Source organism: Parasteatoda tepidariorum, chromosome 5, assembly GCF_982258835.1.
Source record: "Parasteatoda tepidariorum strain Cologne lab strain chromosome 5, Ptep-v5.0, whole genome shotgun sequence".
Lineage (NCBI taxonomy): Eukaryota > Metazoa > Arthropoda > Arachnida > Araneae > Theridiidae > Parasteatoda > Parasteatoda tepidariorum.
In genome coordinates, this window is record NC_141759.1 from 111,718,355 (window position 1) to 111,734,770 (window position 16,416).

The 16,416-nt window shown below is 26.3% G+C and overlaps 1 long non-coding RNA gene across 3 annotated transcripts in view; it reads left to right on the forward strand.

Moving 5' to 3' along the window:
- LOC147810006 (uncharacterized) overlaps nt 1-16,136 on the forward strand; it is a 29,729-nt gene extending 13,593 nt beyond the window's left edge. For 2 of the 3 annotated variants that reach the window (XR_015434044.1, XR_015434046.1), the window contains 3 exons: nt 3,101-3,239; nt 8,917-9,080; nt 12,762-16,136. This is a non-coding gene — a long non-coding RNA (uncharacterized LOC147810006). Of the gene's footprint in view, nt 1-1,755; nt 1,813-3,100; nt 3,240-8,916; nt 9,081-12,761 lie in introns of all 3 variants that reach the window. The other variant, XR_015434045.1, reaches the window with a different exon arrangement.
- The last annotated feature ends 280 nt before the right edge of the window (nt 16,137-16,416 follow it).

Genomic DNA, 16,416 nt, shown 5'->3' on the forward strand with positions numbered 1-16,416 from the left:
TTGCAACCTTGGTGTGTGTTGTATACATGTTTTAATTTCACTTTTGATGAGGTTTCTAAAAGTACATGTCAATGAGGTCTTATGAAGCACTGAATGAGCATGTAAAATATTTTTTTAAATACCTCTATAATACTTGAAAAATTCATTCAACTAATTTTGGAAAATGAGTTGAATTTATTTTTATTGATAAAATTATATATCAAAATAAATCAAAGACTTAATCTTTTAAAATGATGCCGAAAAGTATTAATGACAATAAGAAAAATATTTGGTAAATGAAATGATTTTGCAAATTATGTTTGTTACTGATAAAGTTTTCTCAAATTCACGAAAGGAATGACAATGCTCAGCCTGTCCAGGTGATGACAATGCTCAGCTAATTTTACATCAACATAAGATTTAAGAACATGAGTATTGAAAATATATTTTTGAAGTATAACTGTATGTTTAAAATTGTTTTGAATAATAATTTTGCTTTAATATTTAACTATACATAAGTGTATATTTAATATTTTGTTCCTTCTTCTTCTACTTTCAAATCCCCATTTCTAGCCTAGCTAGACAAGGTCCATGAGATTGTTCATCTTCAAAAAGTTTAAAACAAGTAAGGGTCTTTCAATAAGGTCTTGTTTTAAAAGACCGAAGCAGTCCAGTAGATGTTCAGGGGATGCCTGGGCCAAATAGCACTTGGTGCAGAGGGCAAAGCACTTTTCTCCTCCAGAGTATATATTCCGGTTTTCTTTTTTAAGTGTTATTTTCATCATCCCCTGATTTCAGCATCAATCTTCAATTGGTCAAGTATTCCATAAACTTCCAACCTACACCGAAATTTCCATCTCAACATAAATGGGACCAGAAATATAACATCTCCGTAGCGACTATGTGATCGTTGGTATCCACCAATGAAAACCGACATTCTCTTGATTTCGGTCATTCACTGTATCATATAGTTTTGCTTTTCTTCTTGCTTTTCTCCCTCTCTTCTTTTAAATATTCTGCCTACTTACTTCATAAATATTTTATGATTATTCATTTCTATTTATTCTTCTGCACAAGAAAATGTATTTAACAAGAGCCCTGCAACAGGAACATGTCACACCCCCAATACTTAACTATTATTAAAATATAAAATAATTTTTTAGTGTCAGTAATAAGCTATAGTGCTTAATAAGCTATTTTTGAATACAAAATTTCATAACTTGGTCATGCTTAATTTAAATTTTTCTGTTAAGATATGAATGTAACTTTTTGTTGCAGGTGTAACTATAAGAGTAAAATGAAATAAATTTACCTTTTGTAATGAAGATTAAACACTTTTCTGCAAGCAAACACTCAATAATTAAGATTATTTATGTAAGTTCAGAGTTTTGCTGAATAATTTCCTCAGTTGTACAAGACCATGAAACATAAAGATTTTTGACACAGTCTTTTTCACACATACATAGTGTCTCTTTATAAATTGAAATAAATAAGTTGATGAAAAAAATTTCATTAAAATATGGAATAGTATGCACTTTACAGTTAATATGCTATATTTCAACCATATTTAAAGAAATTTAAATTTACATACTTATATCCTCTATCTTGTGGATAGAGCAACTTATGATATTTTTTAATGTTATATTTTTTTGTATATAAAGATTTAAAGCATATTAACTGTACAAATATAACGATACTATACATATATAAAGATTAAAGTACTATATATGTCTATCTTACCATCTCAAGTGTTTTCTGATAATTATTTTGTTTCAGAAATATGCTCATCATCTGAAGGTAGAATCAAATGAAGATAGTTTTTAAAAATGATTCGTAATTATGATTCTTTTTTTTTTACTGACCTTTTTATTTATTTTCATTTAAAATTTACTTTTTGTATTTAAAAACTTGTTTTATTTTCTTTTTTTGAACAAAAGATTATTTTTTAATTTTCATCATTAGTAGTTATTTTGTTTCCCTGTGCAATTGCTTGACAAATACCATTAAAAACAGTTCAAAACCCAAAATAATTTTTATTTTATCTTACAGAATATAAAGATATGTGTCATTTACAATGTCGGCTTTTAAGATTTATAACAACAGCTGGTTACAAATCTGGTAAATACTTAATATTCTCCATGTAAACTTAGCTGAACCAGCTGTTGTTATAAATCTTAAAAGCCGACATTGTAAATGACACATATCTTTATATTCTGTAAGATATAAAGATATGTGTCATTTACAAATCTGGTAAATACTTAATATTCTCCATGTAAACTTAACTGAACCAGCTGTTGCTATAAATCTTAAAAGCCGACATTGTAAATGACACATATCTTTATATTCTGTAAGATAAAATAAAAATTATTATAGTTGTTTTCCAATAATATTATTCAATTTTTCTAATGTGTAATATCAACACATTAGCAGTTTTTACTTAAATGAACTTTTATTTAAACATAGAAAAGAGAGATTATTAAATTGTAAAAATTTGCAATTGTTTAACTATATAACATTTAAAATTGTTGTCAATCCGCGACATACTTTCTGTTAATTTTTTCTTTAATACATATATTTTTTAATCTTTTAATGAGATACTCTCGGCTAAATTACTTTTCTTCAAATGATATTATTATTATTTGTCATAACTAATAAATAGTTGCTCACTTTTTACTGATTTAAAGCAACATATTTTTTTACATTTCAATTTTTATATATTTCAGTTTATTTTTGATGCCTTTTAAATCTTTAATATTCTTTTATAACTTACTTATATGTTTAGGTATATTTTGCATGACAAAACTTTTTTTCTTCTATTTTTGTATTAAATAAACTGACGATTGATTATATTGCTATCCATATCAACATTAGTCAATATACTTGAACACTTTTGTCCAAAAAAAGCCCCGCTAGTCATAGTTTTTCACAGTATATTATTTAGGGAACATTTTTCCTGTAAAGAAAAACTATCATATCCTATTGACTTGATTGAAATGATCATTTAAGTGATAATGATAATTACAAGAAATCAAACACTTACAAAAAAATAGAAATACCAATTTTTTAATCAAACATTTATTATTTTGAATGCCTATAATTTTTTTATTCTCTATTTTTTCAGTTCATAATTCGAGGACCTATATTGACAAAACTTATTTAAAAAAGCGCTAGTGAAACAGATTTTGGAAGATTCAAAAAGTCCATCTAGTCCCCAACTTCTTTTGAAACCAAGTATGGAAAATATGTGTTCCTTTCAAATGGTAACTATGTATGGTGATAAATTTTATTATTATCCTTTTTTTTAAGCTACTTGTAAACAACTTTTGACTTATTGAGTACTTGCAATGCCTAAAGGTTTTTTTTAAATCTATTTTACTCTCTCTTAAACTCTTTTCTTCTTTATTACTCAATATGAAAGATGTATATTGAGGAGAAATGTCAATAAAAATTGACTCAGAAGCAAAATACTCTCCCTGTATAGATTATATAAACTGCGAACAAAGAATTGTATGTTATTAATTTGTAACATAAGACCAAAAGAGTATATTGCTTAACTGTCAACTCTATTGGATTTAACATAATTACTAACCTAGTACTAACATAACTTACGTTAATTTAAACTATGTACCCTAATTTGGTTCTTTATCATTTTTACTACTGGCTAAATTAATCTAGATGGTAATATAATAAATATCAGGCTGTTCCAAAATTGTTTCTCTCTTTCTTCTTGCACAGAATAATGAAATGAATTTTAAGATAATCTTATCATTTGTGTGTATGTGAACTTCAGACAGCAGATAGAAATACTGTTGTTATTCACTATGTATAACAAAATGACATTAAATCAAATGAATAAGGATATAAAAAAATACTTATTTAACCATATAGCCTAGTGAGTAATGACAGATTTACTTATCTGAAAGTAAACAAATAATTTTTTAAATATATAAAAGTTTACTTCTTGCCTGTTACTCTTGATTAAACTGCCAGACTCTACACAAAATAAAAATTAAAAGTAAGAGCGTATAATAATTTTTGATTGACCAGCCATAAAAACTTAAAAATACAATGTTAATGTTAATACGAAGCTGTTGTTCTAAGAGGGAAGCTCGTTTTTAAATTCCATTTCAAAGTAAGATGAAGGTATTACTAATAAATAGTTTTTTTTCATGCAGCAGCAGGTCTAAGAGATATTAAAATAAAAAAACAGAGAGAATTTAATGTGAATATGTTATGACAGACTTAATTACAAAATAGTTGTACCAAATTTATATCTTTTAAAGTTATAATAGTAACTATATATAATAGTATAATATAATAATATATAATATATATATAAAATATGTAATAGTATAATAGTAAAGTATAAAATTAAAAGTTATATTATGTAAAGTTATAATATATAGAGTTATAATATATTTAAAGATTAATAATATCTTATATCTTTGAAATCCCTTTTTTAAAATTATGAGTAAACAGAATAAGTGTTCATGTTCATTTAATGTGAAATCATAACTGTAAAGTATTGCAATTTTTTCTATTTTGATTACTATAAAAATTCCTAAAATTCCCTATGTGTAAAATATTTAGTTCATTATGCAACAATTATCATGAAGTTTGTATCATTTTGTAAAATCTACTGGATTTTTTTTCTATCCATGTTGGAATCTATGTCTTAATGTTGACTTTTAAATTTGTGTCCCATTCATTTTGTCCAGAAACATCCTTTCACTAAAAGAAAGTGGAAAAAACTTTCATTAAAAAAAAATGAAAAAGTGGATGAAATGAATAAAGAAAATAACTATTTTCAATTTATTTATTTTAGTTTTCTGCAGAATTTTAAAATACATGAATCATTTAGATTTAGTTGCATACTAAACAACATTCAATTACAAAAATAAGAATGGTATTTAATTTGTAATTGTGTATAACTTTTGTTATTTGCAGTAGTATGCAATCTTTAGTATGTGATTTCTTAATTGAAAAGCATTAAAAAAATTGATTATGATATTTTAGCAGTTTATGGCATAAACTGTTGAAATATCATAATAACTGCCTTTTTAAAAAATATAAAAATTTATATTTCATTTCTAACTTTTAAGTAAAATATTAAAACTCTACAATCATTTTAAATTCTTTAGAAATGCATTACATTTTTTTTATTCCTAAGTGTTGCTTTTTTATTATATTGATGTATTAAACAGTTTGGAAATTAATACTATTATTTAAACTTCATTGCAATTAAAAACTGTTTTTTCCACTTCGGTTGAAAGAAGCATAATTTATTTCTTACTGAATCTAGAAACTTAAAACAACAACATTTCTTCTTTATTTATATGTTAATTTTAAATTATTTTAATCTCTATTAAGTTATATTTATTTAAAACTAGTATGAAATTTAAATTCTTCTATGATTCATTATATTTTGTTAAAAAAAATTACATTCAAAAAATAAATGTTTACATTTATAAAAAATACAAGATGTCTTGCCATGACAAACAACAAAATCTTATTGCAGGTAACATTTAAATTGTTTTCTAATTGCACATTTTATCTGTATAGGTTTTATTTTTTGGTTGTTTTATCATAGCAGTTGTTAATTAATGTATTTATTTCCTAATGCTTCATACTACAAACATGTAAAAGTTATATTAAAAACTTCATGTGAGTTTTATGGAGCAGCTAAGGTTTTATTTTGCAATGAGGGATAGCAAAATTCAATCTCAGAAACAAACTTTTCAAATTAAGTTTGATGTTTGAATTAATCCTAGAATGATCTTTTTTTATATGGAGGCTTTTCAATTATTGTGCTATGAGAGTTGAATTTTAGTCTATCAAAAACAAATGCTTCATAGTGGCTATATTCTGTTTTGTAACATTTTTGTCTAAAGTGCAAATACCACAAAACGGAATTGTTTATATTTAATTTCATTAATAACACTTGCGAAAAATTTTCTTATTTTCCATTGCATGAAATTTTTGAAGGATTCTTCGATACTTTTGTATCGAATACAGCTTTTCTATAGACAACCTTTTTAGTCTATTTTTTGTCGAAATGTGCAAATTTAAAAATGTTGTTTAAAACATGAGATACGTTATACATGGTGTGTAGCGTTTTTAAAAAGTCCTTAAATGTGCTTACTTTCGATTTTCGTTTTTTAAAAGTCCTTAAAAGTGCTTTTTTCAATGGATGTTTTTAAAAAGTGCTTAATTTTCCCTTTTCGAAAATGAGATTTTTATTTATTTACCATCTCGATTTCCGCCACGTATGCAAAAGCGTGGTTTCCACATTGTTCTATTCAATGTTTTCACAATTCAATCTAACATAATGCATTTCGGCGTACCCTCAGTCCGTAGCGTATGAAGGCGACAATCATTTTACATGTTTGCTGAAATACTTGCGGGTCAGCATTTGCGTATACTGAGCTGGGTTCTGTGAGATTCTTGCACTCTTATGTACAACTCTGCTGCAATTGGCAAAAGATTCCCAAGTGCAGGCTTCATTTTCCACCCTCTGAAATCGAACCGAAAAATCTCTTCATCTTTTTATGGTGGTTTATATAATCAGGAAAGGAGTTGTTTTTTTTTAATCAGAAACTTAGTTATTTTATCATGATCATGTAAAGTCTCTTTAAACTATTTTGCATTTTGTTAATGTATATAGTGCTTAATATTCTTTTAGTGCTTAAAAAGTACTTAAAATGTGCTTATTTTTTGTTGAAAGATTTGTCTATGCACCCTGTTATATATTTCATGCAACAGAAAAAAAATTTCTTATTTTCTATTGCATGAAACTTTTGAATGATTCTTTCATATTTTTGTATTGCTATATCAGGGTGGCTACCCACCTGGAATTATCAGGGAATTTTTTTTATACTGGTGAAAACCTTAAAAAATCAGGGAAATTTGGGTAAAAGCCTAGAAAAATCAGGGAATTTTAAAGAAAAGCAGGAATTTTTTTTTTTTCAATTTAAATTAATTTTACCATCAGTTATACCCCCTTTTTTTAGATGGACATTTATTGCCAAACAGTTGGAATATCATCAACTTAGCAATACTTTACTTGTATCAAAATTTGCTCCATTATAACCCTGTTAAACTAGAATACCACATGAAACTCCCATGGCTGCTAAATGAGTGAATAAACCTTTGACCTCTTTGGAGAATATAGGACTGTACAGTTTAGAATGGGCAATGATTGTAGGGAAAGAGGTTAGGATATTTGCTTCTGATAATAAAAGTAGAATTTTTTACCCTTCTAGTCTGTGGTCTGAATCCATTTGATGTTCTAATTTGTTCCTATGCTTTTGGGATATTTCTTTTTTGACAAAATGTTTTAGTATTTTTAACCTAATAAAATTCTCCGGAAATTACTTGGTTATAACTTAATAACAAAAGATTTTATATAGCACTAGCTTTTTTACTCTCATTCAATGAAATCAGTGGATTATTTCTCGACAAAGCCAATCAATTGCACGTTTTCTTGCAATCACTAACAGCAATGTTTGACAATAAATCGTTTCAATTGTTGCATAAATTCTAAATTTCTCAATTTCATTTTAGCCTCTTATTACATATTTTAATTATAAAAAGGTTCTTTTAAGTACCAGCTACAGTAGAGAACCATTTATCTGGGAAATGGGGAAGAATTTTGCTTGGTTTTCCTGCTATTTTGAAGTACAGTAGAGAACCATTTTTCCGGTATCCAGTAAACCGGGAAACCAGGAAGAATTTTTCTTGGTTTTCCTGCTATTTTGTAGTATAACGATTATTAAAAATAGCAGAAATTTGACTCATCCTTGAAGTTACTAGAGGGAAAGGGGGGCATTTTTCTCCTTGTTTGCCCAGAGAAACTTCAATTCTTCCCCTGACCTTGAAGATCATTAGATCGAGATGGGACAGGGAAGGGACAAATTTTTTATTTTCTCCTGTGTGTCAGTTGTTTTTCTGATAAGCGGCCGTTAATCAAACAAGTGGCATGCTGTTTTGGTTTTTTCTTTAGTTTATGAGGGGGTGGGGAATATGCATTGCACATGCAAAATATGTTAACAATAAATATGTTAAGCAACTTGAAACTTCTGGTTAAGAGTATTGACATGTGAGATTTATTTTAAATTCACTTTAGTTACTCAGTTATCCTTTATTTATTGCGATGAATTGTTTTATTATTTCAGATAATGCATTATTGATTACGAACAAAACGTTTTATAATCACCAGTTATATTCATCTATTTGACATCGATTAGCAAAACAATGTTGTTTTTTTTAATAAATTCTGATTTTTTAGAAATGCTGTATCATTAGGAAGTTTGTTTCTTAATGTGGAATCACATCTGCTTTCGTTAAAAATAGTCTTTTTATAAAAAATAAAATAAAAGAAGATTGTTCATTAATTTAAGCATATAATTATTTGTTAATAAAAGCAGACAATTATTTTATGAAGTAGATAGCAGTTTTCTTTTTTTTAATTTTGATTCTGGTTTCCTGATTCTACTACATTTGAGTTTTTTTCAAGATAAATTTCGTACTCAATAAATTAATTATTTTTATTCATAAATTTTATCATTAAGTTTTTTTTTTTTTTAATTCCGTCGATCCTATAATATCCTGCCTTGTTCCAGGTTTTAATATTTATGCTAGTGCCTTTTTTAAATGTTGTTTCCGTTCGATAATTTTCAAGTGTTGTTTTTTATTTAGATTAATAAGTTTAGTTTTCTTTTCATCGTTTCCTCCCCATATAATTAAGTATGAAATATATTGCTTCTTTTAATTATTGGTTTTGTTTTATATTAGTTTATTTGGGAATTTTAATTATTATCAAAAAATAAATATGTGAATTTTGTATTTTTTAAACTTGTTTTTTTTTGTCTGAGCTTGCAAATGTTTTTATCCTTTTAAATGTTGTTTTACTACCATTTTTTTTTTTTTTTAATTTAGGAGATCTTTTCGTTTTTTTCTTGTTTCACTTTTTTCTTGTAATTTGGGTTTGATAAAACATTGATTAACGGCACTTTTGGCTGATCCAGAAAACCGGGAAATTCAGACATCGGGGATAATGATGGTACCGAGCATCCCGGTTAATTAGTTCTCTACTGCATGTGGTAAATATTTGATTTTTGATTCAAAATACGAAATGTGTAGTAATTAAAATGTTGAACGTTTGTAAATGTTGTTTGCAATCTAGAGATATTTCTGAAACTATTTTTCCTTTTATCTTAAAAAAGCTGGCAAAGACTGAGAAATGTATAAGGAATAATTTAAACGATGTATTAACATAAAATCTCAAAGGATTTTATTCATGTGCAGGCCAATAAATGAGCCAAACATTTAAGGTCCAAATATAAAAAGTGTTAATCGAAGGAAAGAGTTCTGTCGCATGATATTGCTTAATACAGCAACAGACATGTGATCTATATATTTTTTTCCTTTACTTTTTTGTTGCTTAAATTATCTGAACTTAATATAATTCTAATTAGTTATGTGACATATCCATAAGAAATTACTGTAATGGAATAAAATAATCAAGATTTATTCAAAAAGAACTCATATTTATGTAATTTTCATGTTCAATGAGAATATATATTTTTCTTAACTATAGAAAAATTGTTAGCCAAAACACTATTTCTTTCGCTGAATTTACAATTTATCGCATTCGGCAAATATTTTGCTTGGGCTCTACGTGTGTATTTCTTGGAAAGAAGGAGAATGATACTTTGTTAGGGACAGGTTTCTAGTTGTAAAAACAATAAACTAATTTAAACTAAAAAACTATGTGGTTAGATCAGAATTCTTTAAATATTTTTATTTCAAATAAGAAAGCGAAATGAATAAGATTTAAAGAATTTTATCATCTTTTTTTATAGAGTGTGCAAGAAGAAATTTGACAATTCTGCATTTGCAACATTCATTTTTGTATTCTGACTATCTCTTATAATAATGCTAATTCCAAACAAACTACATTATCTATACATTGATTTAACTTTAGATACTGATTTAATTAAAATATGATCAATGAATTTTATAAAGATCACTGTTTGGATAAAATAAAGTACAAAATAGCTTTTTATTGAAATATAAATATAGTATCTTTCAAAAAAGTTCATACACTAATGACTTTCAATGAAATAGGGCTCTGTCTATTAATTAAAATGAATATTTCAGAATGGATATATATATATATATATATATATATATATATATATATATATATATATATATCAATAAAAAATATACTCTATTCTTGGCAAAGCTGCATGGAATATTTTAAAAACAAAGCAAAAGTTAATTTTTAAGAAAGTCGTCATACACTTTAAAAAAAACTCTGCCTATTGGTAAATATTCTAATTTTTAGTATAATCATTTTATGCCATCAATAAATGACTAATTACCTTATCCTTATGATCTGCACCAACATGCAAAGACACCACCACCATGCTTAACTGTTCCAACTGTTTTGGATAAAGTTCCTCTCTGCTTTATAATGCACATCAAAACCCAATGTATTAAGTTTGTTTCCATTCCGATTAAACATTATTACTACGTTAGGAATCTATTTATCATTGAATTTGCAAAGTATAGCCTCATCGAAAATGAAATTTAAGTAGAATATTTTTATTAAATTTTGCAGAAATTTTTACAACTTTCAAATCTGAATTTATGAATTTTTTCGCAAATTTTATAATTTTAATCTCAGGTCACGCTGATATGAAGTACCTCTTTCAAGCATTTTACCTCATGTTGCACAATGGAATGGGACAAAATAGACTAATTTAGCAATATTCATTACTGATTTACCTCTTATGATGACAAATAATCATCTTTCAAAGGTTGTCAGTTATATAATTATGACTACAAGCCACTTATAAATGGTAAAAGAAAATATTATGGAGTTAGCCAGCAAAAATTAAAATATAATTTTTCTAACAAAAGTTTGATACTAAATTGCAAATAAATAAATAAATGAAAATTAAATGAAAATAATTAAATAAAACAAATTAAAGTGATAGACAATAATTTTAATTCTGAAATCCTAAAGCATTTAAGTGTACAATGATTGTAAAGTAAAATTTTTGTTACTTTTTTTTATTGAGTTCTTAAAAATAAACTTTTGCTTTGTTTTTAAAATATTCCATGAAGTTTTGCTAAGAATAGATTATACATCTCTTTATTAAATACCCATTCTGAAATATTCATTTTAATTAGTGAAAAGAGCCATATTTCAATAAAAGTCATAAGTGTGCGAACACTTTTGGAAGCCACTGTAAAAATAAAAAATTTTTGAGTTATAATTGCTTAGAATCCTTTTCTCTTGCTTAATGAAAATATATTAAACAATACTTATTCAAGGTTTTTTTTTTTTTTTTTTTTTTGGTCACTCTTTATTTCACATTTGGTACCTACTTAATGTATTATATTAAAACATTTTTTATTCAATAAAAGCAATGTATTCTACTAGTTAAAGATATTTTCTCCACATCTGTCTTAATTTTTTAGAAATTTATCCAAACATTAAAAAATAAAAAACAATATCTTACTAAGTTACAAATTATAGGAAACAATATCTTACTTACGAATTAATTTATTAAGATTATTTTTTCTTGGTGATATATTAAAAATATAACATTTTAAATAAAATATTTCATAATATGGATACTTTTCTTGTACCTATCCTACACTTTATGAGAAAAAAACATGACGACCTGGAAATTTTAATATGTTTACATGAAAAAACCTGAAAAAATTCAGGGAAATTTAAAACTGGATTGAAGTGACCACCCTGCTCAGTGTTGGTTGATGTAAATATAATTGTATTTAATGTAAATTTTTGTCATGTAAAGGTTTGTTTAATTTCAATTTAATCCATTCTACAGTATTTTCCTGATTTTAAACTGGGTCTTATTATTATTATTGTTGTTGTTTATTTAACCTTATTTTTCATCTTCTCTAATTATGATTTCCTATTTACAATACCAGTTTGCTTTTTACATTTATATAACTATTCTGCTTTAGATATTTTAATAATATTTATGTCATTTCCCTGAAAATGCTCATACGTCCTGAATTTTGCAGAAAATTTCCTAAATTGTAAAGGCATATTTTACAATAAAAAAATTTCGAAGGATAAAAATATTTTTTTAAGATTTATTGCAGTTTTATATTATTATTAGTTTTAAATCTAAAAGATTTTAATAAAATTTACTGGGGTTTATTAGTTTTTTATTTACTTTATCAAGTATTTTTCCACAAAATCTATTCTCAGCTCTTAAGCTTTTTAACTAATTGTAAATGTTTTGGGAATGTATTATTTAATATTTGGCCTTGGTTTTACAGACTACTGTAGTGTTGCTACAGCTTACTAGTTATGCAGCCTGTTCTCTCTTTTTTATAATATCTAATCTTTTCTTTTTACAGTCTCTAATTTTAGATTGATTTTTTTTTTCTTTCTATTTTTATATTTCAAGTCTTTGAATGTTTGCATTTTTAAGTCCAGGGGGAAATTTATAATTTTAGGTGAAAAAATTGAAAGTTGTATGGATTAAGAAAGGTATTTATTAGTAAAAGACTATTATCATGAAAAATAAACAAATGACTTTGAACTGACAGAGAGTAAATATAAACTATTAAAATCTTTTTTAAAAAAATTCATTTAATTGAAAAATAAACGTACAAAGATTTATCTGCAGATAATTGTGTGTTAATTTTTTTGTCATTTTTACAATAGTGTGTTTTTTATAATTCTTATTTTATATATTTTTATATATAATTCTTATTTTTATATATAGGGGTGCAGCGTAGATCTACCTCCTAGTGGTGCACCCTGGTAACGCTTTGTGGCTAAATGATCTATAACTTTGGCTAGTACAGACATCAAAGGAAGCTGTCCCTCTAACTAATGCCAAGCGCCTAACCAAGAAAAAGATGATGGCTCTCACTTTAAATCAATACACAGAGAAAAATTCTGGTAAGATCTGATGGAATAATCTCAGAAATCTTCCTACGTAGCCAAAACGTAGGGCAGTTGGTGAGTTTCGACTGACTACCGGACGCGACTACCTCCTCTAACATCTCCATCAAATTCATGTTGCTCAAGAACCTTTCTGTACGCTTTGTGACCTTCAAGCAGAGATGGATGCAAACCACGTTCGTCTTTGCCCGGCACTAGGGGATATCCCTTTGTGTGACTGTTACTGGCGCGCAAGAGACTTATTGGGGTCATGGACTTTTCTTGCCACGTTTGTTTTGTGTTTGTTTATTTTGTTGTTCCTCCATTGTGGTGAGTGGTCTTTTGTAACCTTGGCCATTGGAAATAAAATAAAAAATTATATATTGCTTGTATATTAAGATTATAAATTGTATTCTTTTCATGTTAATTGTGCTTTTAACATAGGGAAAGTATTGTAAATAGAGAATAATTTTTTATACATTTTTAGATGGTTATACAAATGTTTCAGGAAAGTGGGCTGCAACATAAAAAGCTTTAATCTTTTTATGTTATTTTATTATCTAAATCTTTTTCTTAATTTATTATTCGAAACTAAACATTTTCTCTCACTTAATTATTCACTCATAATTTTATTCACACATATAAATTTTATTCTTTTCATGTTCATTGTGCTTCTAACATAGGGAAAATATTGTAAATATAGAATAATTTTTTATAAATTTGCCTGGAACTTTAATATATATATATATATATGTATATATTATTGCCATTCATAAATTTCATGTTTGAAGTACTTATTGATTTTAATTTTATAGCTTGTGGTCTTTGAAGGTGAAGAATAAATTCTATGTGGTTTTTTGATTATTTTCCTGGCATTTGCCTGGAATTTTTATATTTAATATTTTTTGCTTTTCTTAAATTTTTGCTTCAATTATTTATTGATTTTAATTTACAGCTGGTATTATCTACAGATGAAGAAATTGTAGTATGATCTGTTGGTCGGAAGTTCTCTTTGCTTTCATAATTTCTTTCTAGCATTTGCCTGGAACTTTTATATTTCATATTTTTCTACCTATTATAAATTCTATGGTTAAGGTGTTAGGTGATTTCAATTTATAGCTTGTGGCCTTGAGATAAAAATGAAATTGCAATATAGTCTTTGAACCTACAGTTTTCCTAGCTTCTTGTAAAAAAAATTCTGGCATCTGCAAGGAATTATTAAATTTTTTTTTCTTAAATTATATTGCCTTGTGCTAGAATTTGCAAATTGTACTTATATTTTTCTGACTTTCATTAATGATGACATTTCCATAATTCAGTTATTCCTTAATCTTAATTTAATTAAAATGATCTTAAAAATTCAAGGAATCATAATATGATTAACCTGCTGTTTTCCTTGCTACTGAAAGTTTTCTTTTGAGCCTGTAGTTGTTGAGTTGCTATTTTGAAACTAATGTATTTCAGTTTGTAATACAAGATTGTCATAATGCATTTGGATTTGCAGCTATCTTAATTTACTGGTACACGTGTGGTTCACTCTAAGTATCTATTCTTTGTTTTTATTTGTGCTATAATTCATGAGATATTTTACTAAGAACTTAATCTAGCGTTCTTGATCTCTTTTTTCAAATTTAGCCTACAGACTTGGTTTTAATATTTTCTTGATTTTATTCTTAGTTTTCTTTTCCTGGAATATCTTCTCTAATTTTTGCGTAGAAACATTTCTTCATTTAGTACTTTTACTATACTATACCTAAAAGTACTGAGTAGTACTTTTTTTGTTATTTCATTTTATTTATTATTTTTTGCTCACACAGCTATGACTTTTTCAGTTTATAAGTTCACTTTTAAGTTCATAAATGTGTATATATTAACGCATATGTATATATTTTTCCATCTTTCAGCTTTCCCTTGGGCTTAGTCAATGCGCATAATCACATTTTTATTTCCGATTAGTTTAAATGTTTCATGTGGTATCATTCCTTGGGATAAGTGTATGAAGTATCATTTAGCCATATATGTATATGGCTAAATAACTAACTCCGTTGAATTGATATTAGTGAACTGTGAAACTCCTTAGAATTGGTGATATTTAGTCATTAGTTAATGAAAAGGAAGCCAGAATGTTCTGATATTGAAAACTTTGAAGGGTATACTTTTTATTTTCTGTTGATTTGAAGAAGAAAAACAACATTGTAAAAACTTGCAAATGTTAGATTTCTGACTTTAATGTTTTCTTGCTGTTGGATTATTATCATGAACTATTTTCTTTTGGATAAGTTATAATTTTACAGCTTTGCTTTTCTTATTAATCATTCATTTAAGTAACTATATTTAAATTTCCGTTCACAATTTTTTTTTATACTACAGTTTATCTTGAAATTCAATTTCATAATATGTGAGTTGCTAAAAATGAAGTTTTTTTCCAGATTATTTTTAATGTTCTAAGCAAAGCATGAAAGTACTCTTTTCCAAAGAATTATCATTCCTAAATGATTTATTATATGCTAAATATTCGTTTCCATTAGAAAAGGTAACATCGAAAACTTTACATAAACCAATTTAGTGCTTAGAAATAAAGTTTCTTGTAATATAAAGTTTCTTTACAATATGAATCCAATTATTAAATTATTCTCTCCTTGCAAACTTGTAATGTTGCAACTGAACTTGCACTTTTTTTCTTGCTCTTTAAATATTTCTTCTTACAATTGTATTTCTACATATAATGATTTTTTAGCAAGGATTTTTATTATTAGTTAGCTCTGATGGTTATTTATTTTTAAGTTCGTAAATATATCTTACAGCTTGCTCTTTGACTTAGTTAAAACACAAATTTAATTATTTTAAATTACTTTAAATGTTTTGGGTCTTAGAGCACTTTTTTCTTATAATAAGTGTGTGAAGTATCATCCTTTGAGTCATCAAAAAAGATATGGCTAAATAACTGACTCCATTGAAGTTGATGTTAGTAAATCTATGCAACTCTTTGGAGTCAGTGATATTTGGCAAAGAGTTAATGAACCAGAAGCAAGAGAGTTCTTATGATGAAAATTGATTTAATTGACTTTGCCTGGGTATGACTTTTTTTTCCTGTTAATATAAAGCAATCCAACATATTTGGTCTAATTTAAAGATATTGAGATTTCTTATTGTGAGATTTCTTTTTAATGTTCTTAAAACTGTTCCTAAATAAAGTTTATAATATTTTTCTAAACTTTTTATACTTGCCTTTTTTATATATAAAAAAAAAAAATTGTGGACAGTATAGTTTATTAAAAGTAGAGATAATAGATTACAGATTGGAAATCATAATGAACAGATTCTTTTCTAGAATTAATTATTTGACAGAGGCAGAGTTTTCTAGAATATTGCATCAAAAGACTAATAAAGCATAATTTTTATTTGAAAGGTTTTAATGAAAAAGCAGTTTTAATGCAGTTCTTTCAAAGTTTAACATTCAATTAATTGAAATCAATAGCTCTCCTAATGAATCT